This window comes from Leptodactylus fuscus, unplaced genomic scaffold (assembly GCF_031893055.1).
Source record: "Leptodactylus fuscus isolate aLepFus1 unplaced genomic scaffold, aLepFus1.hap2 HAP2_SCAFFOLD_96, whole genome shotgun sequence".
In the NCBI taxonomy this organism is placed as follows: domain Eukaryota; kingdom Metazoa; phylum Chordata; class Amphibia; order Anura; family Leptodactylidae; genus Leptodactylus; species Leptodactylus fuscus.
In genome coordinates this window covers 119,126-145,600 of record NW_027441012.1, presented here as the reverse complement: position 1 = coordinate 145,600, position 26,475 = coordinate 119,126, and positions in this window count along the sequence as shown.

Here is a 26,475-nt window from a genome sequence, read left to right as displayed (position 1 = left end):
ACCAGTCAAAGTGGGATTCCAGCCCAACAGAGAACTTTCACCTGGAGTTCTGCAAATACCTGCTACATGTCCATCGCAACACCACCAACATGGCCTGCAGGGCAGAGCTAGGCAGACTCCCCCTATGGCTCACCATACAGAAGAGGGCGCTAGCTTTCCAGGCACACATCCAGGGGAGCGACTCCTACCACCACCAAGCATGGCTAAGCCACCTGAGCAAACCAGACATTCAACAACCAAACAGCAGCCAACCACCAAACCAAAAACACCAACAGATGATAACCAAGGCCGAAATAAAGGCGACCACAGAGGCAAACAGAGAGCGGTACATTGAAGAATGGAGAAACGAAATAAATAACTCCAAGAAACTCACCAATGTGTACCAATCCCTACAAAGGGACTACACCATGGCCACCTACCTGGAGAGAATACGCCACCCCAAGCACAGACAGACCCTGAGCCGGTACAGACTGAGCGCCCACAACCTAGAGATAGAGACGGGGCGATACAGGCAGACGTACAAGCCACGGGAGAAGAGACTGTGCCAGCACTGTGACCAGGGGGCCCTAGAAGACCAGACCCACTTCCTGCTACACTGCACCAAATACTCAGCTATGAGGGCCGTCTACTACCAAAGACTCTCTGCCCACATCCCAGACTGGGAGAAGAGGAAACTCTACATCCTACTGGGAGAAGAAGAGGCCACTGTGGAGATCGCTGCCCAATACGTGTCCAGCTGTCACCAAACCAGAGGAAGATGAGACTCCACGGACTGTTATATTTATCCCAATACACCTTCCCCACCCCACCCCCCCATATAGCAGTCACCAACTAAGAGGAAGATGAGACTCCATGGACTGTTATATTTATCCCAAAACACCCGCCCCACCCACCCCCACCCACCCCCACCCCCACCTCCCCATATAGCAGTCACCAACGAAGAGGAAGATGAGACTCCATGGACTGTTATAACCGAACCCCCCCCCCATACCCACCACCCACCCAACCCAACTCCCCCCCCCCCACCCACCCACTTTACTAGCTTTGGCAATGCCAAATACCTATTCGGACGTGCCAATAAAGCATTTTTTTGATTTGATTTGATTTGATCCATTACTGAAGATAACCACCAGGTACATCATCAGGAAGAGCAGAGATAGAGGAAGCTTATTGTCTCCGACCCATGAGAGCCCAACCAGAAGGAACTCCGAAGGGATTGAGCCGACCACTTGTGATGAGTTCATGTCTCCTGATGGAAAAGGACAAGAGAGTTAATCGAGTCAATTTACTTCTCCATTCTGAAGCTCAATCCTTGGGTCTATGTAGTCTACATAGTAGGGATGATGTCTTTATTACTCACAACTGGGCTGCAACAGTGGGGTCATTGGAGATGTGGAGATGGTTCCTCGTGGGTGGATGAAGTTACTACATGGATGGAACTAAGTGTGAAAGTTACCAGGAGAAGACTTCTTGACAAAATGAGTGATCAGTCTGGCTTGGTGGTGGTGAAATAAAGGCCTGAAGCTTCCTTATGAATTCTAATAGGTTCATGAGTTCATGGGAAGCCTCAAAATGTTGATGTGAGAGAGGGACAGAACAGAACACAGGTTAGTGCCATGACTGGATTTGTAGAGGAAGAGGTTTGAGGGGTTAGAATGAAGCAGGATATTGGGAGCGAGGGTGGGGGTGAGGAGTCTAGAGATTCAAATACATTAGTGCTACCAATGAGGAAAGGAAGGGATTTAGGAAATCTATCTAAGGCCTGGAGAATGAAACACCAAAATCTGCGATGGCTCACCCACTCGCCCCTCTCTGGGTTCTTGTAATGGATGTCACTGAGGTGGTCGGGGTCCACCGGGGGTAAGGTTAGACTTATTTAGTCATGGGTATGAAAGTGGTTGGTGTATGGTCACTGCAAACAGGTGCTGTGGAAATAGTTGTTGACCTCCAAATTGGTGCGGTGGTCTAAGCTAAGCCTAATGCATCTACAATACCCAGGATCATGTTGAATAAAAACAAAAAATTGTCTATAATAAGTGAAGGCCCAGGGGAGGTGCAGAAAAATAACAAACCCTCACCTTGCTTATACTCCTCTTGGTTGACCTCTCATGGTCATCTCTTTGGCATCCGGTGGTTCTCAGGGGCCTCTTCAGAGTTATTCTGGCCTGATGAGCTTCGTCCAGCTCTCAGTGTTACCTTGCACCCCGTTTACCTCACTGACTAAAAGCTTCACGATAACTTTGTGTTCACTTCTCAATTAGCCGCAATGTCAACCCCAGTCAGGAGCAGAGAAAGCATCTCTGAATGTCAAGTGAAGAGTGAACTAGTGAACTATAGAAACAGAAGATCCTTCAGTGGATGTCAATGATGGTCTAATGAGTCCTGTTCCCTCATACAGATACAGCTCCGAGTGCTCTCAGACACTATATACCCTCCGTGTGAGGGGAAACATCTCAGATCACAGGTTTGACATGGAGGTGATGAGTGGAGCAGCAGAAAGCAGACAGTTAGTCATGGCATCACGCGTCACCGCTCTGCCCGGGAAGGCGACCTCACTCTCAGCTTCCTCCTTTGTGTTAAGATGGAGAAGAAAATATTTCAATGGATAAAAATCCCAAAAATTTATTGCAATTATTTATCAGTGAGTCTATGTCAGGCTGGTTATACAGTAGATACAGATAAAATATTATCTACAGGTGACCCCGGGCACAAAACTAGAGTAGCGCCATCTTATGGAGATCTAGAGATGTCATAGCAGAGGGACCCGGCTGTATGAGAGAGGAGGAGGACGGACGTGTGGTATATATATATATACTGTGAGAAGGTGACAGGCATGGTGCTGGAGGGTCAATATATCTCCCCCAGGTTCCTCACCTATGTATGATAATAGTCTGGTCCAGGTATACCTCAGTCATTACTGGTGCGGGCTGGTCGGGTCTTACTGCTGTTTTTGGTTTGTTTTCCTGGGGGCTGGTGGTAAACCCCTCATATAGTGATTTTGTGTATAGTTAGAGCTCAGCTGAGAAGGCTTGCATTTTGTTAGAGCTCAGCTGAGCAGGTTTGTGTTTAGTTACAGCTCAGCCGAGCAGGTTTGTGTTTAGTTACAGCTCAGCCGAGCAGGTTTGTGTTTATTTAGAGCTCAGCCGAGCAGGTTTGTGTTTATTTAGAGCTCAGTCGAGCAGGTTTGTGTTTATTTATAGCTCAGCCAAGCAGGTTTGTGTTTATTTACAGCTCAGCCGAGCAGGGTTGTGTTTATTTATAGCTCAGCCGAGCAGGTTTGTGTTTATTTAGAGCTTAGTCGAGCAGATTTGTGGTTATTTAGAGCTCAGCCGAGCAGGTTTGTGTATATTTAGAGCTCAGTCGAGCAGGTTTGTGTTTATTTAGAACTCAGTCGAGAAGGTTTGTGTTTATTTACAGCTCAGCCGAGCAGGTTTGTGTTTATTTAGAGCTCAGCCGAGCAGGTTTGTGTTTATTTAGAGCTCAGCCGAGCAGGTTTGTGTTTATTTACAGCTCAGCCGAGCATGTTTGTGTTTATTTATAGCCCAGGCGAGCAGGTTTCTGTTTATTTACAGCTCAGCCGAGCAGGTTTGTGTTTATTTACAGCTCAGCCGAGCATGTTTGTGTTTATTTACAGCTCAGCCGAGCAGGTTTGTGTTTTGTTAGAGCTCAACCGAGCAGGTTTGTGTTTATTTATAGCTCAGCCGAGCAGGTTTGTGTTTATTTACAGCTCAGCCGAGCAGGTTTGTGTTTTGTTAGAGCTCAACCGAGCAGGTTTGTGTTTTTTGCCTGAAGTGAAAGTTGTATTTGATTTATTTTCAAAATAAAATCACTGGGGCAAAACCCTGATCACACCAGATGCCATGTCCTTGTCTCTTACTGTTTGGCTCCCCTCTGCTGCTGCTATCGAGCGAATTTCCCACAATACAAATATATTGATATCTATATAAACATCAGTCATTGTTCTATTGATGTATTATTTTGTTATTAACATCCGGTTACCCATAGAAATATCTGTTACCACTGACTACATTGGTGACCTATAAATATATCTGTTACCACCGGCTACATCCGGTTACCCATAGACATATCTGATACCACCGGCTACATCCGGTTACCCATAGACATATCTGTTACCACCGGCTACATCCGGTTACCCATAGACATATCTGATACCACCGGCTACATCTGGTTACCCATAGACATATCTGTTACCACCGGCTACATCCGGTTACCCATAGACATATCTGATACCACCGGCTACATCTGGTTACCCATAGACATATCTGTTACCACCGGCTACATCCGGTTACCCATAGACATATCTGATACCACCGGCTACATCCGGTTAGCCATAGACATATCTGCTACCACCAGCTACATCCGGTTACCCATAGACATATCTGCTACCACCGCCTACATCCGGTTACCCATAGACATATCTGATACCACCGGCTACATCCGGTTACCCATAGACATATCTGATACCACCGGCTACATCTGGTTACCCATAGACATATCTGATACCACCGGCTACATCCGGTTACCCATAGACATATCTGCTACTACCGGCTACATCCGGTTACCCATAGACATATCTGATACCACCGGCTACATCCGGTTAGCCATAGACATATCTGCTACCACCAGCTACATCCGGTTACCCATAGACATATCTGCTACCACCGCCTACATCCGGTTACCCATAGACATATCTGATACCACCGGCTACATCCGGTTACCCATAGACATATCTGATACCACCGGCTACATCTGGTTACCCATAGACATATCTGATACCACCGGCTACATCCGGTTACCCATAGACATATCTGCTACTACCGGCTACATCCGGTTACCCATAGACATATCTGATACCACCGGCTACATCCGGTTAGCCATAGACATATCTGCTACCACCGCCTACATCCGGTTACCCACAGACATATCTGATACCACCGGCTACATCCGGTTAGCCATAGACAAATCTGCTACCACCGGCTACATCCGGTTACCCATAGACATATCTGCTACCACCGCCTACATCCGGTTACCCATAGACATATCTGATACCACCGGCTACATCCGGTTACCCATAGACATATCTGATACCACCAGCTACATCCGGTTAGCCATAGACATATCTGATACCACCAGCTACATCCGGTTACCCATAGACATATCTGATACCACCGGCTACATCCGGTTACCCATAGACATATCTGATACCACCGGCTACATCCGGTTACCCATAGACATATCTGATACCACCGGCTACATCCGGTTACCCATAGACATATCTGATACCACCAGCTACATCCGGTTAGCCATAGACATATCTGCTACCACCAGCTACATCCGGTTACCCATAGACATATCTGCTACTACCGGCTACATCCGGTTACCCATAGACATATCTGTTACCACCGGCTACATCCGGTTACCCATAGACATATCTGTTACCACCGACTACATCCGGTTACCCATAGACATATCTGTTACCACCGGCTACATCCGGTTACCCATAGACATATCTGATACCACCGGCTACATCCGGTTACCCATAGACATATCTGTTACCACCGGCTACATCCGGTTACCCATAGACATATCTGATACCACCGGCTACATCCGGTTACCCATAGACATATCTGTTACCACCGGCTACATCCGGTTACCCATAGACATATCTGATACCACCGGCTACATCTGGTTACCCATAGACATATCTGTTACCACCGGCTACATCCGGTTACCCATAGACATATCTGATACCACCGGCTACATCTGGTTACCCATAGACATATCTGTTACCACCGGCTACATCCGGTTACCCATAGACATATCTGATACCACCGGCTACATCCGGTTAGCCATAGACATATCTGCTACCACCAGCTACATCCGGTTACCCATAGACATATCTGATACCACCGGCTACATCCGGTTACCCATAGACATATCTGATACCACCGGCTACATCTGGTTACCCATAGACATATCTGATACCACCGGCTACATCCGGTTACCCATAGACATATCTGCTACTACCGGCTACATCCGGTTACCCATAGACATATCTGATACCACCGGCTACATCCGGTTAGCCATAGACATATCTGCTACCACCGCCTACATCCGGTTACCCACAGACATATCTGATACCACCGGCTACATCCGGTTAGCCATAGACAAATCTGCTACCACCGGCTACATCCGGTTACCCATAGACATATCTGCTACCACCGCCTACATCCGGTTACCCATAGACATATCTGATACCACCGGCTACATCCGGTTACCCATAGACATATCTGATACCACCAGCTACATCCGGTTAGCCATAGACATATCTGCTACCACCAGCTACATCCGGTTACCCATAGACATATCTGATACCACCGGCTACATCCGGTTACCCATAGACATATCTGCTACTACCGGCTACATCCGGTTACCCATAGACATATCTGTTACCACCGGCTACATCCGGTTACCCATAGACATATCTGTTACCACCGACTACATCCGGTTACCCATAGACATATCTGTTACCACCGGCTACATCCGGTTACCCATAGACATATCTGTTACCACCGGCTACATCCGGTTACCCATAGACATATCTGATACCACCGGCTACATCCGGTTACCCATAGACATATCTGATAACACCGGCTACATCCGGTTACCCATAGACATATCTGTTACCACCGGCTACATCCGGTTACCCATAGACATATCTGATACCACCGGCTACATCTGGTTACCCATAGACATATCTGTTACCACCAGCTACATCCGGTTACCCATAGACATATCTGATACCACCGGCTACATCCGGTTACCCATAGACATATCTGCTACTACCGGCTACATCCGGTTACCCATAGACATATCTGATACCACCGGCTACATCCGGTTACCCATAGACATATCTGATACCACCGGCTACATCCGGTTGCCCATAGACATATCTGCTGCTACCGGCTACATCCGGTTACCCATAGACATATCTGATACCACCAGCTACATCCGGTTACCCATAGACATATCTGCTACTACCGGCTACATCCGGTTACCCATAGACATATCTGATACCACCGGCTACATCTGGTTACCCATAGACATATCTGTTACCACCGGCTACATCCGGTTACCCATAGACATATCTGATACCACCGGCTACATCCGGTTAGCCATAGACATATCTGCTACCACCAGCTACATCCGGTTACCCATAGACATATCTGATACCACCGGCTACATCCGGTTACCCATAGACATATCTGATACCACCGGCTACATCTGGTTACCCATAGACATATCTGATACCACCGGCTACATCCGGTTACCCATAGACATATCTGCTACTACCGGCTACATCCGGTTACCCATAGACATATCTGATACCACCGGCTACATCCGGTTAGCCATAGACATATCTGCTACCACCGCCTACATCCGGTTACCCACAGACATATCTGATACCACCGGCTACATCCGGTTAGCCATAGACAAATCTGCTACCACCGGCTACATCCGGTTACCCATAGACATATCTGCTACCACCGCCTACATCCGGTTACCCATAGACATATCTGATACCACCGGCTACATCCGGTTACCCATAGACATATCTGATACCACCAGCTACATCCGGTTAGCCATAGACATATCTGCTACCACCAGCTACATCCGGTTACCCATAGACATATCTGATACCACCGGCTACATCCGGTTACCCATAGACATATCTGCTACTACCGGCTACATCCGGTTACCCATAGACATATCTGTTACCACCGGCTACATCCGGTTACCCATAGACATATCTGTTACCACCGACTACATCCGGTTACCCATAGACATATCTGTTACCACCGGCTACATCCGGTTACCCATAGACATATCTGATACCACCGGCTACATCCGGTTACCCATAGACATATCTGTTACCACCGGCTACATCCGGTTACCCATAGACATATCTGATACCACCGGCTACATCCGGTTACCCATAGACATATCTGTTACCACCGGCTACATCCGGTTACCCATAGACATATCTGTTACCACCGGCTACATCCGGTTACCCATAGACATATCTGATACCACCGGCTACATCCGGTTACCCATAGACATATCTGATAACACCGGCTACATCCGGTTACCCATAGACATATCTGTTACCACCGGCTACATCCGGTTACCCATAGACATATCTGATACCACCGGCTACATCTGGTTACCCATAGACATATCTGTTACCACCAGCTACATCCGGTTACCCATAGACATATCTGATACCACCGGCTACATCCGGTTACCCATAGACATATCTGCTACTACCGGCTACATCCGGTTACCCATAGACATATCTGATACCACCGGCTACATCCGGTTACCCATAGACATATCTGATACCACCGGCTACATCCGGTTGCCCATAGACATATCTGCTGCTACCGGCTACATCCGGTTACCCATAGACATATCTGATACCACCAGCTACATCCGGTTACCCATAGACATATCTGCTACTACCGGCTACATCTGGTTACCCATAGACATATCTGATACCGCCGGCTACATCCGGTTACCCATAGACATATCTGCTGCTACCGGCTACATCCGGTTACCCATAGACATATCTGTTACCATCGGCTACATCCGGTTACCCATAGACATATGTTCTGCATTGTTTGCATCAGAAATCTAGAAAGGGGTTAGATGGATCCAATGAGCTTCAGGAGTGTCAGACTTTGCAGGGCTCTTGGGGCACCAAGTTCTGGACCGAGACTCATCTGATGGCTGGGAATTTATTGGATTCATTTTTCAGTGATGTAAGTGAAGGCTGTAGAAGGGATCCAGAACAGCCCCCATCCCCTGATTCCCATTTCTCTGTATCTATCTCCTTGGCTTTGTGATGTTGTTCGGTATTACATACAGTAATATTTTTGCAATTCTTCATTTTCTTTCTTCTGTATGATTTGGCAGATCCCCTTTCTTAGGCTCAGTTCACACATACAGATGACTTTATGGTCAGTGACTGTTCCAGATCCTTGCACAATGATCAGGATACAGCTATGACTATGAGAGGACCTATCATGGCGCCTGCTCTGGTGCCCGGGGGACGGCTTCTATAAGCTTAATACAATTCCAGTAATTCAATGTATCCTGTTGTGAGTGATTGTGCGCTGTTCAGACACGGCTCCCCTGCTAATACCATCGCTGATAATAGACGGACACATAATCATAGAGCTGCCGCTAATAGGCCGAGGCTTGGCTGCTGTCCATGGTGCTGAGACTGGGAGCCGCTGTCTTACTTCTCAGGGCCTGCGAGACTTGGGCTTAATATGATCTATTCCCAGCCGAGCCGCTGCGACAACAAGGAGGACTCGCACATGGTGGAAAGGTGTCATTACAGGCGGCAAATTGGGACCAGCGCCAAGAATGGCCACAAGTCCCAACGCCATGTAATAGCAGCTGCCGAGCTCTAAAGATAGGTCTGTGCAAAACACGAAGAGCAGGGAAGAAATGTCTAAGCAGTCATCGTGTGCACAGGGACCACGTGTGACCCAGAAGAGGGATGCAAGACTCCTAAAGAGTGGCAACTGGGTCTTATCAAAGTGTGAGGCGTGTCCAAGTATCAGTCACCCCAGGCCCTGGTACATGAGGGGCCCAGAAGACCTCACATACATGAGAGGGTAATGGAGAGGAGAAGATAGACTAGAGGGCACCGCTGGAACAATCAGGGATGGCGGAGGCCACAAACCATTTCAAAGAACTTTATTGAGTAGCTCGCAACAGGTGGAGCGGCGTCTTCCTCAGGTCACTTCTTCAGGTCGTCTTCATCAGGTCACCCATAGGCCCATTCTCTGAGGTGGTGGACTTGTAGCAGAGGAGAGGGGTTATTCTATCCTGAGGAAGACACCGTGCCAAACCGTGTAACCGATCGATTCATCCCTCTCCATTTCCCTATAACCCCCCCAGCCTAGGGAAGGGGCAGCCGCTGTGGACCGTCATCATCCTCTACCGTCAGATACCATCACATAGGCTCCTATGGCCAGTATATTCACCTACCGCCCCCTGGGGTCCAATCACCTTATCCTAACCAGTTTTGGCACCATCAGGCGCGTTGCTTTCTCTGTTTCCCCTCTCTAGTAATGACATGATAAAATAAGATTTGGGGTTTCTTCTCAGTAACCTTTGTAATGTCTCGTTTTGCCTGTACCTGAACCCTACAATTTGTACAGTGCTGAGGAATATGTTGGCGCTATAGAATATTATTATATCATTATAATGTCCAGTGTTTACAATGCTGAGCAGCTCAATGTACTGTAGACATCAGTAAGACTGAGAGTCGTGATCCTAAGATTATCTTCATGAGGTTCCCCCTCAGCCTTCACTTCAGTTCTATCATTACACTCTTCAGACCCTAGAAGATAATATTTCTTGAGTCCATTACCCACAATTCCTTATTATTTTCTGAGTGTAACTATATTAGCGTGTGGCTGGTGACCCCTTAAAATTTAGGGTTCAGCCAAACTCACCATTTAGAAGAATACATGATTTTCTCACTGTAAGTGTCAAGGATGGAGTCGTGTCATTGGCATTCTTATCATCAGGATGATGACATTGTACTGTAGAAGGACCACCTCGGCTAATGTGGATACAGCCATTGGACAGACGCAGATAGTCACACAATATGTGGTCACAAATTCCTGCTTATAGAAGACCTTTCACCACCTCTAAAAAGTCCAGCTCTTTATATCAGGCAATAACCCAATCATATCCCCCTCCCCCATTCACTGATTCTGGCACAGTTGGAATTTTTTTTCTCTTGCCCCCACCATTCCTGAGCAGTCAGCGCTATTTAGAATTTGTACTGCCTCTGATTGGAGCTCTGAATTACACCCCCCTGCCTGACACCACCCACCTGACATTACAGAGCTTAACAGCACATCAGGCACCAAAACTACCTGCACAGATTGCTCAGCGATGGTGGGTTAGAGAGAAAATTCTACCTGTGCTGGTATCAGAACTAGAGTTGTTTGGGGTGGTGAAAGGTTCTCCTTAAGCCAAATGCAACACTCGCTATTCCTAACGGCCATTCTGGGTGTTGAGGGCTGTTTATCATTCATCACCCTCGGTAATTTGGATGAAGTTATAGCCCCTCCATGTGTCAGAGAGATCTCATGCTGCAGCCATTCTCAATATATCACAGTGCAGGGTCACCTCTGCAGCCTCCCTCCTCATGTCACAGTGCAGGGTCACCTCTGCAGCCTCACTCCTCATGTCACAATGCAGGGTCACCTCTGCAGCCTCCCTCCTCATGTCACAGTGCAGGGTCACCTCTGCAGCCTCCCTCCTCATGTCACAGTGCAGGGTCACCTCTGCAGCCTCCCTCCTCCTGTCACAGTGCAGGGTCACCTCTGCAGCCTCACTCCTCATGTCACAGTGCAGGGTCACCTCTGCAGCCTCACTCCTCCTGTCACAGTGCAGGGTCACCTCTGCAGCCTCACTCCTCATGTCACAGTGCAGGGTCACCTCTGCAGCCTCACTCCTCATGTCACAGTGCAAGGTCACCTCTGCAGCCTCACTCCTCATGTCACAGTGCAGGGTCACCTCTGCAGCCTCCCTCCTCATGTCACAGTGCAGGGTCACCTCTGCAGCCTCCCTCCTCCTGTCACAGTGCAGGGTCACCTCTGCAGCCTCACTCCTCATGTCACAGTGCAGGGTCACCTCTGCAGCCTCACTCCTCATGTCACAGTGCAAGGTCACCTCTGCAGCCTCACTCCTCATGTCACAGTGCAGGGTCACCTCTGCAGCCTCACTCCTCATGTCACAGTGCAGGGTCACCTCTGCAGCCTCACTACTCATGTCACAGTGCAGGGTCACCTCTGCAGCCTCCCTCCTCATGTCACAGTGCAGGGTCACCTCTGCAGCCTCCCTCCTCATGTCACAGTGCAGGGTCACCTCTGCAGCCTCCCTCCTCATGTCATATTGCAGGGTCACCTCTGCAGCCTCCCTCCTCATGTCACAGTGCAGGGTCACCTCTGCAGCCTTTCTCCTCATGTCATATTGCAGGGTCACCTCTGCAGCCTCCCTCCTCATGTCACAGTGCAGGGTCACCTCTGCAGCCTCCCTCCTCATGTCACAGTGCAGGGTCACCTCTGCAGCCTCACTACTCATGTCACAGTGCAGGGTCACCTCTGCAGCCTCCCTCCTCATGTCACAGTGCAGGGTCACCTCTGCAGCCTCCCTCCTCATGTCACAGTGCAGGGTCACCTCTGCAGCCTCCCTCCTCATGTCACAGTGCAGGGTCACCTCTGCAGCCTCCCTCCTCATGTCACAGTGCAGGGTCACCTCTGCAGCCTCCCTCCTCCTGTCACAGTGCAGGGTCACCTCTGCAGCCTCACTACTCATGTCACAGTGCAGGGTCACCTCTGCAGCCTCACTCCTCATGTCACAGTGCAGGGTCACCTCTGCAGCCTCCCTCCTCATGTCACAGTGCAGGGTCACCTCTGCAGCCTCACTCCTCCTGTCACAGTGCAGGGTCACCTCTGCAGCCTCCCTCCTCCTGTCACAGTGCAGGGTCACCTCTGCAGCCTCCCTCCTCATGTCACAGTGCAGGGTCACCTCTGCAGCCTCCCTCCTCATGTCACAGTGCAGGGTCACCTCTGCAGCCTCCCTCCTCATGTCACAGTGCAGGGTCACCTCTGCAGCCTCCCTCCTCCTGTCACAGTGCAGGGTCACCTCTGCAGCCTCCCTCCTCCTGTCACAGTGCAGGGTCACCTCTGCAGCCTCCCTCCTCATGTCACAGTGCAGGGTCACCTCTGCAGCCTCCCTCCTCATGTCACAGTGCAGGGTCACCTCTGCAGCCTCACTCCTCATGTCACAGTGCAGGGTCACCTCTGCAGCCTCCCTCCTCCTGTCACAGTGCAGGGTCACCTCTGCAGCCTCCCTCCTCATGTCACAGTGCAGGGTCACCTCTGCAGCCTCACTCCTCATGTCACAGTGCAGGGTCACCTCTGCAGCCTCCCTCCTCCTGTCACAGTGCAGGGTCACCTCTGCAGCCTCCCTCCTCATGTCACAGTGCAGGGTCACCTCTGCAAGCTCCCTCCTCATGTCACAGTGCAGGGTCACCTCTGCAGCCTCCCTCCTCCTGTCACAGTGCAGGGTCACCTCTGCAGCCTCACTCCTCATGTCACAGTGCAGGGTCACCTCTGCAGCCTCACTCCTCATGTCACAGTGCAGGGTCACCTCTGCAGCCTCACTCCTCATGTCACAGTGCAGGGTCACCTCTGCAGCCTCACTACTCATGTCACAGTGCAGGGTCACCTCTGCAGCCTCCCTCCTCATGTCACAGTGCAGGGTCACCTCTGCAGCCTCCCTCCTCATGTCACAGTGCAGGGTCACCTCTGCAGCCTCCCTCCTCATGTCATATTGCAGGGTCACCTCTGCAGCCTCCCTCCTCATGTCACAGTGCAGGGTCACCTCTGCAGCCTTTCTCCTCATGTCATATTGCAGGGTCACCTCTGCAGCCTCCCTCCTCATGTCATAGTGCAGGGTCACCTCTGCAGCCTCCCTCCTCATGTCACAGTGCAGGGTCACCTCTGCAGCCTCACTACTCATGTCACAGTGCAGGGTCACCTCTGCAGCCTCCCTCCTCATGTCACAGTGCAGGGTCACCTCTGCAGCCTCCCTCCTCATGTCACAGTGCAGGGTCACCTCTGCAGCCTCCCTCCTCATGTCACAGTGCAGGGTCACCTCTGCAGCCTCCCTCCTCATGTCACAGTGCAGGGTCACCTCTGCAGCCTCCCTCCTCCTGTCACAGTGCAGGGTCACCTCTGCAGCCTCACTACTCATGTCACAGTGCAGGGTCACCTCTGCAGCCTCACTCCTCATGTCACAGTGCAGAGTCACCTCTGCAGCCTCCCTCCTCATGTCACAGTGCAGGGTCACCTCTGCAGCCTCACTCCTCATGTCACAGTGCAGGGTCACCTCTGCAGCCTCCCTCCTCCTGTCACAGTGCAGGGTCACCTCTGCAGCCTCCCTCCTCATGTCACAGTGCAGGGTCACCTCTGCAGCCTCCTTCCTCCTGTCACAGTGCAGGGTCACCTCTGCAGCCTCCCTCCTCCTGTCACAGTGCAGGGTCACCTCTGCAGCCTCCCTCCTCCTGTCATATTGCAGGGTCACCTCTGCAGCCTCCCTCCTCCTGTCACAGTGCAGGGTCACCTCTGCAGCCTCCCTCCTCCTGTCACAGTGCAGGGTCACCTCTGCAGCCTCCCTCCTCCTGTCATATTGCAGGGTCACCTCTGCAGCCTCCCTCCTCCTGTCACAGTGCAGGGTCACCTCTGCAGCCTCCCTCCTCCTGTCACAGTGCAGGGTCACCTCTGCAGCCTCCCTCCTCCTGTCACAGTGCAGGGTCACCTCTGCAGCCTCCCTCCTCGTGTCACAGTGCAGGGTCACCTCTGCAGCCTCCCTCCTCCTGTCACAGTGCAGGGTCACCTCTGCAGCCTCACTCCTCATGTCACAGTGCAGGGTCACCTCTGCAGCCTCCCTCCTCCTGTCATATTGCAGGGTCACCTCTGCAGCCTCCCTCCTCATGTCATATTGCAGGGTCACCTCTGCAGCCTCCCTCCTCGTGTCACAGTGCAGGGTCACCTCTGCAGCCTCCCTCCTCCTGTCACAGTGCAGGGTCACCTCTGCAGCCTCACTCCTCATGTCACAGTGCAGGGTCACCTCTGCAGCCTCCCTCCTCCTGTCATATTGCAGGGTCACCTCTGCAGCCTCCCTCCTCCTGTCACAGTGCAGGGTCACCTCTGCAGCCTCACTCCTCATGTCACAGTGCAGGGTCACCTCTGCAGCCTCCCTCCTCCTGTCATATTGCAGGGTCACCTCTGCAGCCTCCCTCCTCATGTCATATTGCAGGGTCACCTCTGCAGCCTCCCTCCTCCTGTCACAGTGAGGTTGAAGAAGGCAAGGGGATTTGAATAAGAAAGATGTAATGACCAGAGTGAGACAGCAATCCCTTTAGTTTGCTGGTCACACATTGAGAGTCACCGATGTCTGTGTCGGGACATCAGAGCTCCACTCCACGGACTACGGGTGGGGGAGGGGGGGGGCACTATAGTTGGGTGATCTATAAAGTTGTAAAGTACATTAGTAAAATTCAGTAAGTTTAGTGTTGTCAGATGCCCCCTGTACTATTTACCCCCCTGCCATAGTTGGTGCCGCAGTATCTACTACACGACTTGGATTGGGGCCGGCTAAAGCTGGATAGAAGAGGTAAAGGAAGAAGAATAGACTGAAAAGCTTCACGCTCTCTGCTTCTGTCTCCCCCTTCATTGGAAGGTTACCATCCATGACTGCAGAGAAGACGTTTTGTCTCGGTCTCGTCAGGTTTCGCGTCTCCCCTTCTCCCGGGAACGGCTTCAGGATTTCAGCACTTGGAGGTTCTTTATCTCTGGATCCTTTTAATCCATCTTCATTCATGAGATAAAATCCCCTAGCTCATCGAATATTGAAAGCTGTAGAGATGTGGGCACCTGGGGACCCTGAGCGGTGACGGCTTCTGTCCAAAAGATGAGAGACCTTCCAAGATGTATCCAGAGAGTTCACACCTAGAGATTGTGAGTGACGCCTGGAGACAATGCGTGATATCACCGTGACTCAGAGGAGACCACGTGGGGAACCAGAACTGACACAAATCCAACACGACGTTCTTATGTCTCTCAGTAGTAGCGTACTTGGGTCTTCGCTGGCTTCTGCCTCATTGAGTATGGTCGTCCTTCTGGAGAGTGTGGGGGACAAGCCCTATTGAGTAAGCTGAAGCTGTTGAACCCCAAATCCTAATTTGTACCAAGGTCCGCACTTACCGTGAGCCATTCAGGTTTCTTGAACCCATTAGATAATATAATTCTCGATGTCTCACTCCAAGAACCTCTAGGAAATAGACGGTAGCACCCTTCACATTCGGCTGTTTTCTTAAGGACCATTATTGTGCCTGGGGTCCCTGGAAGATTCTGTGGTAGTCTGGTGGGTCAGTCTGACATTGGTGTCATTTGTAATACTCATGGAGCGAAGAACCTACAGTACAGACCAAAAGTGACAAAGTCAGGACTATGACAATTGTAGATTCACACCAAAGGCATCAAAACTAGGAATTCACTAGAGATGAGCAAGTAGGTATTCCATCAAATACTAAGGTGTAACATCTCTGCCTGTTCAGGTCACTGCGCCACCCTCGGCTCACGTGCTGCGGTGCAGGAGGCGGGTGCAGTTTAGTTCCTTGCTTAGAGTTTTTGGTCGCACTCTGTGAACACGGCTCTACTGCTGTGATTGTATTTGCACCACACCCGTCTTCTGCCCTTGTCTGCCTCAGTCCATGAAGTAGTTAAATTTGGTCTGGCCCTGTGATTGACAGCTGGCCTTCCGGTCAGGTCCAGGGAGGATTCATTCTCCCCTATTTAGTCTTGGCTCACATTCACACTGGTGCTTGCTATTGCCTCGTGCTTGCTGGCTTCCTCTTGCTGTTCTGTTACTTGTATTCTTATCCTTGACCTCTGGCTTTTCTTATTGACTTTTCTTTTGGACTTCTATTTAGCACTGCATTGCTCTCCTGTTACTGAACCCTGGCTAGCTGACCTCTCTTTGTTGTCCATCTTGTCTGCATTTTGTGTCTCACATATATAGGAAGGGATTGTCTTCGAGTTGCCGCCTATTACGTAGGATAGAGCCTGGCAAGAGGAAGGGACAATGGGGGGCTTCAGCTTAGGGCTCACTGTCTCGTGTGCCCCTTTCTCCAGTAGCTACTGGGGAATTGTCATCTAAGCAATTCCCTAACAGAATAACAGGCCCCAAAAAAACAGCTACCATTGCTTTCCTCCAGGTCAGCATGGATCCTATTCAGGCCCTTGCAGCCAAGATGGGGAGATGGGCAGGCCTGGTAGCTGAGCTGGTTAAACAGGTTCAGACCATTACTGAGGCGGCTGCACCATCCCCAGATGTTTCACCTTATAAGGTCCAGATGTTACTCCTTGTTATGGTCCGGGGATCTCTGACCATGGACTGGCCCCTGACTGATAACTTCTCAATCAAGTTAAAGAAAAAACATACAAAACAAAAAGCAGAAGTCTGAGCAGTTTGGAATATCTAGTGTGTGATACTCCTATACCCGGCCTTGTACACTAGAAGTAGCCGTGGGCCCGACTAACTTGCCTGAGTGGCCCGGACACAGCCGGAGAATAGCTCACCTATAATAGTGAACCAGAAACCCCTGACAAGTATCACATTAATGAAGGAGAAGCAGATAAAGAAAAGCCCCGCCCAGGTGTCCGACTGGACTGAAGGTGAATATGAGGAACAAAGTATAAGGGAGAAAATAAATGTGACACACAAGAATACTGAACTAAGCAAAGGGATGAAACACAACTTATATCACACACAAAAAATGTAACAAAACATTCCAACCATCCAAGCAGCAAAGACGAGAGGTCACTGCACCCGGAACAACTAGGCTTGCAAATAGAAGCTCAATACTTAGCTGAAGTCCATGATAATGTGAACAGGCAGCTATGGAAGCTGAATAGGCCAGGGCTCAGATGCAGATGGAAGTGCAGGCTTCAGACAGACAGACCACGTCCGGGACACGGGAACTGAAGATTTAAGACTGGCACTGACAAAATGCAAGGCGGAGTATAAATAGCCAAAACCAGGAGCATAGAGAAGGCCCATTGGATATCAGAACCACCTGAATAGAAGCCCAGCAGAGGAACGTAACCCCTTCCTAGGCCAAGACATGCCAGCAATGCATACCTCCCAACTCTCCCGATTTCTGCGGGACAGTCATGATTTGGGTGACATGTCCCGCGGTCCCGGTTGGAGGGAGGTATGTCCCGATTTCAACTCAGATCTGCGTCCAGAGGAGTTGAACACATATGCGGCTGAAGCAAGGAGCTGACACAGGTCAGCTCCTCTCTTCAGCCGCATATGTGTCAGCGAGAGAGACGTGCAGAGAGCGGCGAGGGAGCGGAGGAGAAGGTAAGTTTAATGTGGAGGTGGAACGTGAATCTGGGGGCAGATGAAGGAGGGGACGGCATGACACTGGGGGCAGAGATGGAGGGACATGACACTGGGGCAGAGATGTGGGGACATGAATCTGGGGGCAGAGATGTGGGGACATGAATCTGGGGGCAGAGATGTGGGGACATGAATCTGGGGGCAGAGATGGAGAGGACATGAATCTGGGGGCAGAGATGTGGAGACATGAATCTGGGGGCAGAGATGTGGAGACATGAATCTGGGGGCAGAGATGGAGGGACATGAATCTGGGGGCAGAGATGGAGAGGACATGAATCTGGGGGCAGAGATGTGGAGACATGAATCTGGGGGCAGAGATGGAGGGACATGAATCTGGGGGCAGAGATGGGGGACATGAATCTGGGGGCAGAGATGTGGGGACATGAATCTGGGGGCAGAGATGTGGGGACATGAATCTGGGGGCAGAGATGTGGGGACATGAATCTGGGGGCAGAGATGGAGGGGATATGAATCTGGGGGCAGAGATGTGGAGACATGAATCTGGGGGCAGAGATGTGGGGACATGAATCTGGGGGCAGAGATGGAGAGGACATGAATCTGGGGGCAGAGATGTGGAGACATGAATCTGGGGGCAGAGATGGAGGGACATGAATCTGGGGGCAGAGATGGGGGACATGAATCTGGGGGCAGAGATGGAGGGGGGGACATGAATCTGGGGGCAGAGATGGAGGGACATGAATCTGGGGGCAGAGATGGAGGGGACATGAATCTGGGGACAGAGATGGAGGGGGGGACATGAATCTGAGGGCAGAGATGGGGGGACATGAATCTGGAGGCAGAGATGGGGTACATGAATCTGGGGGCAGAGATGGAGGGGACATGAATCTGGGGGAAGAGATGGAGGGGGGGACATGAATCTGGGGGAAGAGATGGGGGGACATGAATCTGGAGGCAGAGATGGGGGACATGAATCTGGGGGCAGAGATGGAGGGGGGGACATGAATCTGGGGGCAGAGATGGAGAGGACATGAATCTGAGGGCAGAGATGGGGGGACATGAATCTGGGGGCAGAGATGTGGGGACATGAATCTGGGGGCAGAGATGGGGGGACATGAATCTGGGGGCAGAGATGGAGGAACATGAATCTGGGGGCAGAGATGGAAGGGGGACATGAAACTGGGGGCAGAGATAGAGGGGGGACATATAATTTACGGGTGACTGTCGGAGGATTATATTATTCAGGGAGTCTTGTCGCCTGTACTTTCAAATTAATCCACATGTGACTCAGACCCAAATGGTGGGAGTGGTTATATCTCTGTTACAGGGGGATCCACAAGCTTGGGCCCTAAAACCCCCTCCTGAGGATAAGGAGTGGTCTAATCTGGAAAAAATGTAAGTCCCTGGGTTCTACCTATGCTGAACCAGACCACATTGCGCTTGCGGAATCTCAACTCCTCACCATGCGGCAGGGCAAACGCTCTGCAGAGGAGTATTGCGCAGAGTTCTGTAAGTGCAGTGTAACTGCAGGTTGGTGTGAGTCAGAGCTAAAGGCTCACTTTAAGCAAGGCTTGTGTGACCGTGTGAAGGAGCTCTGGGTTGGTCACCCAGATCCCCCGACTCTTGAGAAAGCCATGACTTTGGCGGTCCGTATTGACCATAAGATCCGGGAAAATTTGAAAGAGAGAGTAGGGTCTGTTTCTTCCAAATTTTCTGTCTCTTCCTCTCTCTCTCCTGAAAAACTCCCCTTTCCTCCCATCACTTCTGGAGAGGAACCCATGCAACTGGGAGCTATGGACGCCAGAACACGACGAGAGCATCGTCTCAGGAATAACCTGTGCCTGTACTGTGGTTCCTCTGGTCATGTCATCCGAGACTGCTCTATCAGACCCTTGTCACCTGTGCAAAGACTTCAGTGCCTGAGTGGTAATCAGAAGAACCACTCGGGCAACCAGGTATTTGGGGGGAATAAGCTGATGTTATCTGTGTCTCTGTCCTCTGGGGACAGATCTGTTTCTGGCAAGGCCCTAGTTGACTCTGGGTCTGCAGCTAATTTTATTAAATATTCAGTTGTTGAATCTTTGGGCATTGAGCTTTTGCCACTTGATACCCCTCTGTCTGTTACTGGAGCGGATTCTACTCCACTGGCCAGGGGTAAAGTCCGTTTTAAAACCCCCTTGATCTCTTTGCAAGTGGGTTCTTTACATTCAGAGGTCATAAGCCTTTTTGTTATGGAGAATCTCTCTGCTGATGTTATTTTGGGGCTCCCCTGGCTGAACCTCCATAACCCTATTTTGGATTGGGGTAAAAGGAGTTGGTGGAGTGGGGAGATGAGTGCTCATCCCACTGTATTGCTTTACATTCTGTAGATTGTGTCACGGAGGAGAAGGTCTCAGCTACTAAAAGTTGGGAGCGCCCCTCCGGTATTAAAACCTGGTGGTATCAGAAACGCTGGATGAATACAAAAATGTTTGCCTGGTTCTCAAGCGTCTGTGGTTCAAGCAGAACCAAAATACAAGGTAGGGAAAACTCAGAATCCCTCTAGAACTGGTTTGTCTGGTGAGGGTCCGGTGGCCCCTCAAAAAAGGGGGGGTACTGTAACATCTCTGCCTGTTCGGGCCTCTGCGCCACCCTCGGCTCACATGCGGCGGTGCAGGAGGCGGGTGCAGTTTAGTTCCTTGCTTAGAGTTTTTGGTCGCACTGTGTGAATACGGCTCTAGTTCTGTAATTGAATTTGCACCACACCCGTCTTCTGCCCTTGTCTGCCTCAGTCCATGAAGTAGAAGGAAAATGTTTGTCCTTGTACCGTGTTAGCCAGTGGGCTGGAAATATAAAAAAAACAAAAAACTTGCTAGTCTTCAGTAGTTGATCCGTATTAATGGCTGACTAATAATGAGGACAGATTACGTTTCAGATCTCTCGGCTCCTTTCTCAAGTAAATTTAAAACATTTCTGAAGGAGCAGATTTATGTACAAAAGGCACATAGGGATAGAAATCCAGGAGGCGGGGGGAGGTTAGTAATTGGTAGAGACAATGTAAACACTTCCAGGTCCTTATCAGTTCTCAGGTTTCTGTAAAGTGACATAAACCCATGTGACAGATTTAGCCCCCTCTCCAGTGTATGAAGCAGGGTCATAAATTTACACTCATGAATGCGTCGTTCTCTCTTTGATCTGAAATTCCCTCTTAAAACCAACATTTTCATGTGATCGGTGATATTATGATCCTCATTGCAGAAATGTTTTGATACGGGAAGGTCCATTCTCTGTTCTCTAATTGTATGGCGATGTGAGTTCCTCCGCACTCTAAGCTGCTGTCCGGTCTCTCCAACATACAGGTTATCAGTGGGACACTTGGTGCACATTATTACATACACTACATGCGGGGTGTTACAGGTGAACGTACCTGGGGTTTTATATTCCCTGTTAGAGTTCGGTATCTCTATCCTGTCAGGGGTCAGTATGTGGGGGCAGGTCTTGCACCTCTTCTGTCCACATGGGAATGTTCCTTTGTTAGTTGGAGGTGACAGTGAGCTGCTGACAATCACCATATTCCTGAGGTTTGGTGGGTGTCTGTAGCACAGGAGAGGGGGGGGGGGTCTGGAGATCTGGATATTAGATGGTGGTCTTTTTGCAGTAGTGGATGTAATCTGCGTGTGATTCCTCTCAGCGTCTCCAGGTGGGGGTTATATGTGACACCAGGGGCACCCGATTGTTCTCCTGTTTGGTGTTGTATCTTAATAACTCCGATCTTGGTATTCTGGTGGCCCTGGTGATTTGGTTATCAGTTGTTCTTGGATGGTAACCCTGCCTCAAGAATGTGTTTTTGAGGCCCCCAAGGTGTTCGTCTCTATCTGCAGGGTCTGAACATATGCGATGGTATCTGATGGCCTGGCTGTAGACAATGGAGTTCTTTATGTGTTTGGGATGAAAGCTATCCCATCTTAGGTAGGTCGGGCGGTCAATCGGCTCCCGATACAGCGATGTCTCCATTTTGTTGTCCTGTATCTTGATGACGGCGTCCAGGAAGTTTATTTCCAAGAAGGAGTGATTGAGCGTCAGGTTGATGGTGGGATGGAACTGGTGGAATTGTTCATGGAAGGTTTTCAGCTGTTGTTCAGACCCAGTCCACAGGATTAGGATATCGTCAATGAAGCGGTAGTAGGCCAGAGACCACTAGGTCAGGTACTGGAGAGATTCAGTCAGCAAACAATTTACTGTTCCTCTTCATCCTCCTACAACCCCAGCCCCTAATTCTGAATGTGAATTTTTTTTTATTATATAAAATATATATATATATATTGTGACAGGACCAGGGGAAAAGTGGTAGAAGCAGTGTACATTTCTCCCAGGTTCCTGTCATACACAATCTAGGTGCAGCTGAGCAAAGCTGCGCTCCTGGCTGGTGGGTCTTACCAAATCCCTGGAAAAGGTCTGGCTGCTGGGGCAGGGAGTATTGGTGTCTCTACTCCATTCAGCCACTCCAGGTTTTGGTATGTGTGGGGTTAATTTCTGGGTTCCTGAAGGTTGGGTATAACAGGGCAGAAAGCCCACAGGTATATGTCTCTGTCTGCTCCTGGGGAACTACTTGTGAGTAATACTGCTGTATTGTGTGTTTAGGGAGCTGTGCAGAAGGCCCCGCTCTCATAGTTAGGATACCTGCTGCTGAAGGTAAGAGCCGGACGGCTAGAATTTTATTCTGCATTGTTTTGTTTTGCTTTGCCTGGAAAAATTCCTAATAAAACTGGTTGCGGCCAGTTGCACCAGACTTGGCTGGATTTGGACTTTATTTGTGTGCCAAAAGTGCTCAAGACAGCGACCCCGGAGCTAATCCCGTTACATATGGTGGAGACTGCGCTGGCACAAAAATCCAGCAACTTGCATGTTGTGGGTTAAGTCTGTGGCTCCTGCAAAACCAAACAGTGGAAAGCAAATTCTTGGCTAAATGGCAGGGGCCGTATGAAATTGTAGAGAAGGTGGGTGAGGTAAATTATAGGGTACATCAGCCAGGTAAGCGGAAGCCCTACCAAATTTACCATGTCAATTTAATCAAACCTTGGAAGGACCGTGAGGTATTGTTGCGGGCAATAGTTCAGGTAAAGGAGAGAACGTCTCTGAGATACCTAAGGTGAACATTTCCGAAGCTTTGTCTTGGGCACAAATACAGGAGGTAAAAGAGTTTGCGCAGTACAACAGAGAGGTATTCTCTGAGCTACCAGGCCGAACCCACTTGATTAAACGTGACATCATAACCGAACCGGGTGTCAAAATAAATCAAAAGCCATACCGGGTACCTGAGGCGAGGCGAAAAGCTATTTCAGAAGAGGTGGAAATGATGCGTAATCTCGGGGTTATTGAGGAGTCGCATAGTGAATGGTCTAGTCCTATAGTGCTAATACCAAAACCGGATGGGACTATACGGTTTTGTAATGATTTCAGGAAGTTGAATACAGTGTCAAAATTTGATGCTTATCCCATGCCTCGAGTGGATGAGCTAATTGATAGATTGGGTAATGGCCAATATTTTACTACGTTGGATTTGACAAAGGGCTACTGGCAGGTGCCATTAACAGAGCAGGCCAAAGAGAAAACTGCCTTTAGCACCCCTGGTGGCCATTTCCAGTATGTAGTTCTGCCCTTTGGTCTGCAGGGGGCTCCAGCCACATTCCAAAGGCTGATGGACAGGATTTTAAAACCCCACCGAAAATATGCAGCGGCCTATCTAGATGACGTCGTAATACACAGCCCAGATTGGGAAAGTCATCTACCCAGGGTACAAGCTGTTCTTAATTCTCTTAGGGAAGCAGGTTTGACAGCAAATCCAAAAAAAAATGTACCATTGGACAAGAAGAGGCAAAGTACTTGGGGTACATAATTGGACGAGGCGTGATTAAGCCTCAGATAAATAAGATTGAGGCCATTCAGAACTGGCCTAAGCCAGGAAACAAAAAGCAAGTCAGGGCATTTTTGGGCCTTACTGGTTACTACAGGCGGTTTATTGAAAACTTTGCCAGTTTTGCTGCCCCCTTATCTGACCTTACAAAAGTTAAGGATTCAGTCATGGTCAAATGGACTGCTGAAGCTGAGCAGGGCTTCCACAGACTGAAGCAAGCTCTGTGTTCCCAGCCAGTGTTGATGACACCAGATTTCCAAAAACCGTTTATTATGCAAACTGATGCCTCTAATGTTGGCATAGGGGCGGTGATGTCACAGGTCAGACGGGGGGGGGGGGGGGGGGAGAGCATCCGGTAGTTTACCTCAGCAAAAAACTGAATGAGCATGAGAAAAGGTATGCCATTGTGGAGAAGGAGTGTCTGGCGATCAAGTGGGCATTAGAAGCTCTCAGGTACTACCTGATCGGGAGAACATTCACACTGGTTACAGACCAGGCCCCACTGAAGTGGATGTCTCAAAACAGAGAGAAAAAGAGACCGGTGACCAGATGGTTTATGTCCTTGCAGAACTTTAAGGTTGAGCATAGACCAGGCTCTCAGCTTGGAAATGCAGATGCCCTGTCTCGGGCATACTGCTTATGTATACAGAGTGTTCCGCCCCTGAGGTCGAAACAGGGGGGGAGGATATGTGACAGGACCAGGGGAAAAGTGGTAGAAGCAGTGTACATTTCTCCCAGGTTCCTGTCCTACACAATCTAGGTACAGCTGAGCAAAGCTGCGCTCCTGGCTGGTGGGTCTTACCAAATCCCTGGTAAAGGTCTGGCTGCTGGGGCAGGGAGTATTGGTGTCTCTACTCCATTCAGCCACTCCAGGTTTTGGGATATGTGGGGTTAATTTCTGGGTTCCTGAAGGTTGGGTATAAAAAGGCAGAAAGCCCACAGGTATATACAGGTATATGGCTCTCTCTGCTCCTGGGAAAAAGACTTGTGAGTAAAACTGCTGTTTTGTGAGCTGTGCAGAAGGCCCCGCTCTCATAGTTAGGATACCTGCTGCTGAAGGTAGAAGCCGGACAGCTAGGATTTATTTTGCATTGTTTTGTTTTGTTTTACCTGGAAAAATTCCTAATAAAACTGGTTGTGGCCAGTTGCACCAGACTTGGCTGGATTTGGACTTTATTTGTGTGCCAAAAAGTGCTCAAGACAGCGACCCCGGAGCTAATCCCGTTACAATATATATATTTCCATCCCCCCCCCCAGGGGCTTGCAACTCAGTTTTTTATGGCTCACCCCAAGGGCCAAATAATGAAACACTGCTGGCTCTAGTCACCCAAAGGGCCAAAAGCACTGTATTGTAAAGGCTCCACTCACTTCAAGGGCCCCAATCTCTGCTGGAGCTCAGCTTAAGGGCCGGGAACTTCATTTGTACGGGCTCATGTTAAGGGCCATAAAAGTGACTTTTGGAAGGTCTCACCACATCACACACACACATATACATATATATATATATATATACACATCACACACATCCACAATGACAGGTCAGGGGGGGACTGAAGGATTTCTCATTGTCTATTCCATCTGTGGTTGTCATGGGGGACGTGATATAAAGGGGGGCTCGGTAATGTTTGTGGAGCTTACATTGGGGTTTGTGTCCCTCCATTTGGGGAGTAAAGAAGGTTTCCCGGTATTTCCCCCCACTGTGATAGCGGTTGTAGTGAGTGTGTATAGTGTGTAGTTGTTAGGCTGTGATAGTGGGGTAATAGAGGGGCTTTGGTGTGTTAGATGCCCCCAGACATGCGCCCCCTGCTGGCCCAGTTACATTGCAGAGGTGTTGTATCATTTCCTGGGGTGTCATAGTGGACTTGGTGACTCTCCTGAGGTGAATGGTGGGATCCCCTGGAGTGAAGCATTGTCTCCCATAGACTATAATGGGGTTCCAGATTCCTTCCAATAGTCACATATTCAGATGATATTTGGAACGAATAACGAACATCGAATATTTTACTGTTCGCTCATCTCTGGAGGTCACATGATTTTGGCAGCCAATGGTTTTTTTCCATTTTTCCCCTGCTCCGTTGTCGTAGTTCCTGTCCCACCTCCTCTGCGCAATTATTGGTGCAAAAAATGCGCCAGGGAAGGTGGGAGGGGACACGAATCTTTACTGCGTATGTGACCTGGTATTCGATTGTGAACGAATACATCAAACGCCATGATATTCGATGCAATACCTATTAGATGTAACGGCTCATCTCTAGTTATTACCTTCCCTGTATCTCTGTAGTGTTATATATTATACAGGCGTCTCCGCACTCATTTGTTTCACAGCAGCGACATCTTCAGGCTGAGACGTGACCTGCAGGAGACACTGACAGAGGAGCTCCGACTGTAATACCGAACCCAGGCATTGGTGGAGTGCGGCAGAGTGTGAGCGGACTTTAGTGTAACACACGGAGCGGACTTTAGTGGGGTATCTATGTGTAGTGTGTAGGGTATTGGGGTATCTATGTGTAGTATGTAGGGTATTGGGGTATCTGTGT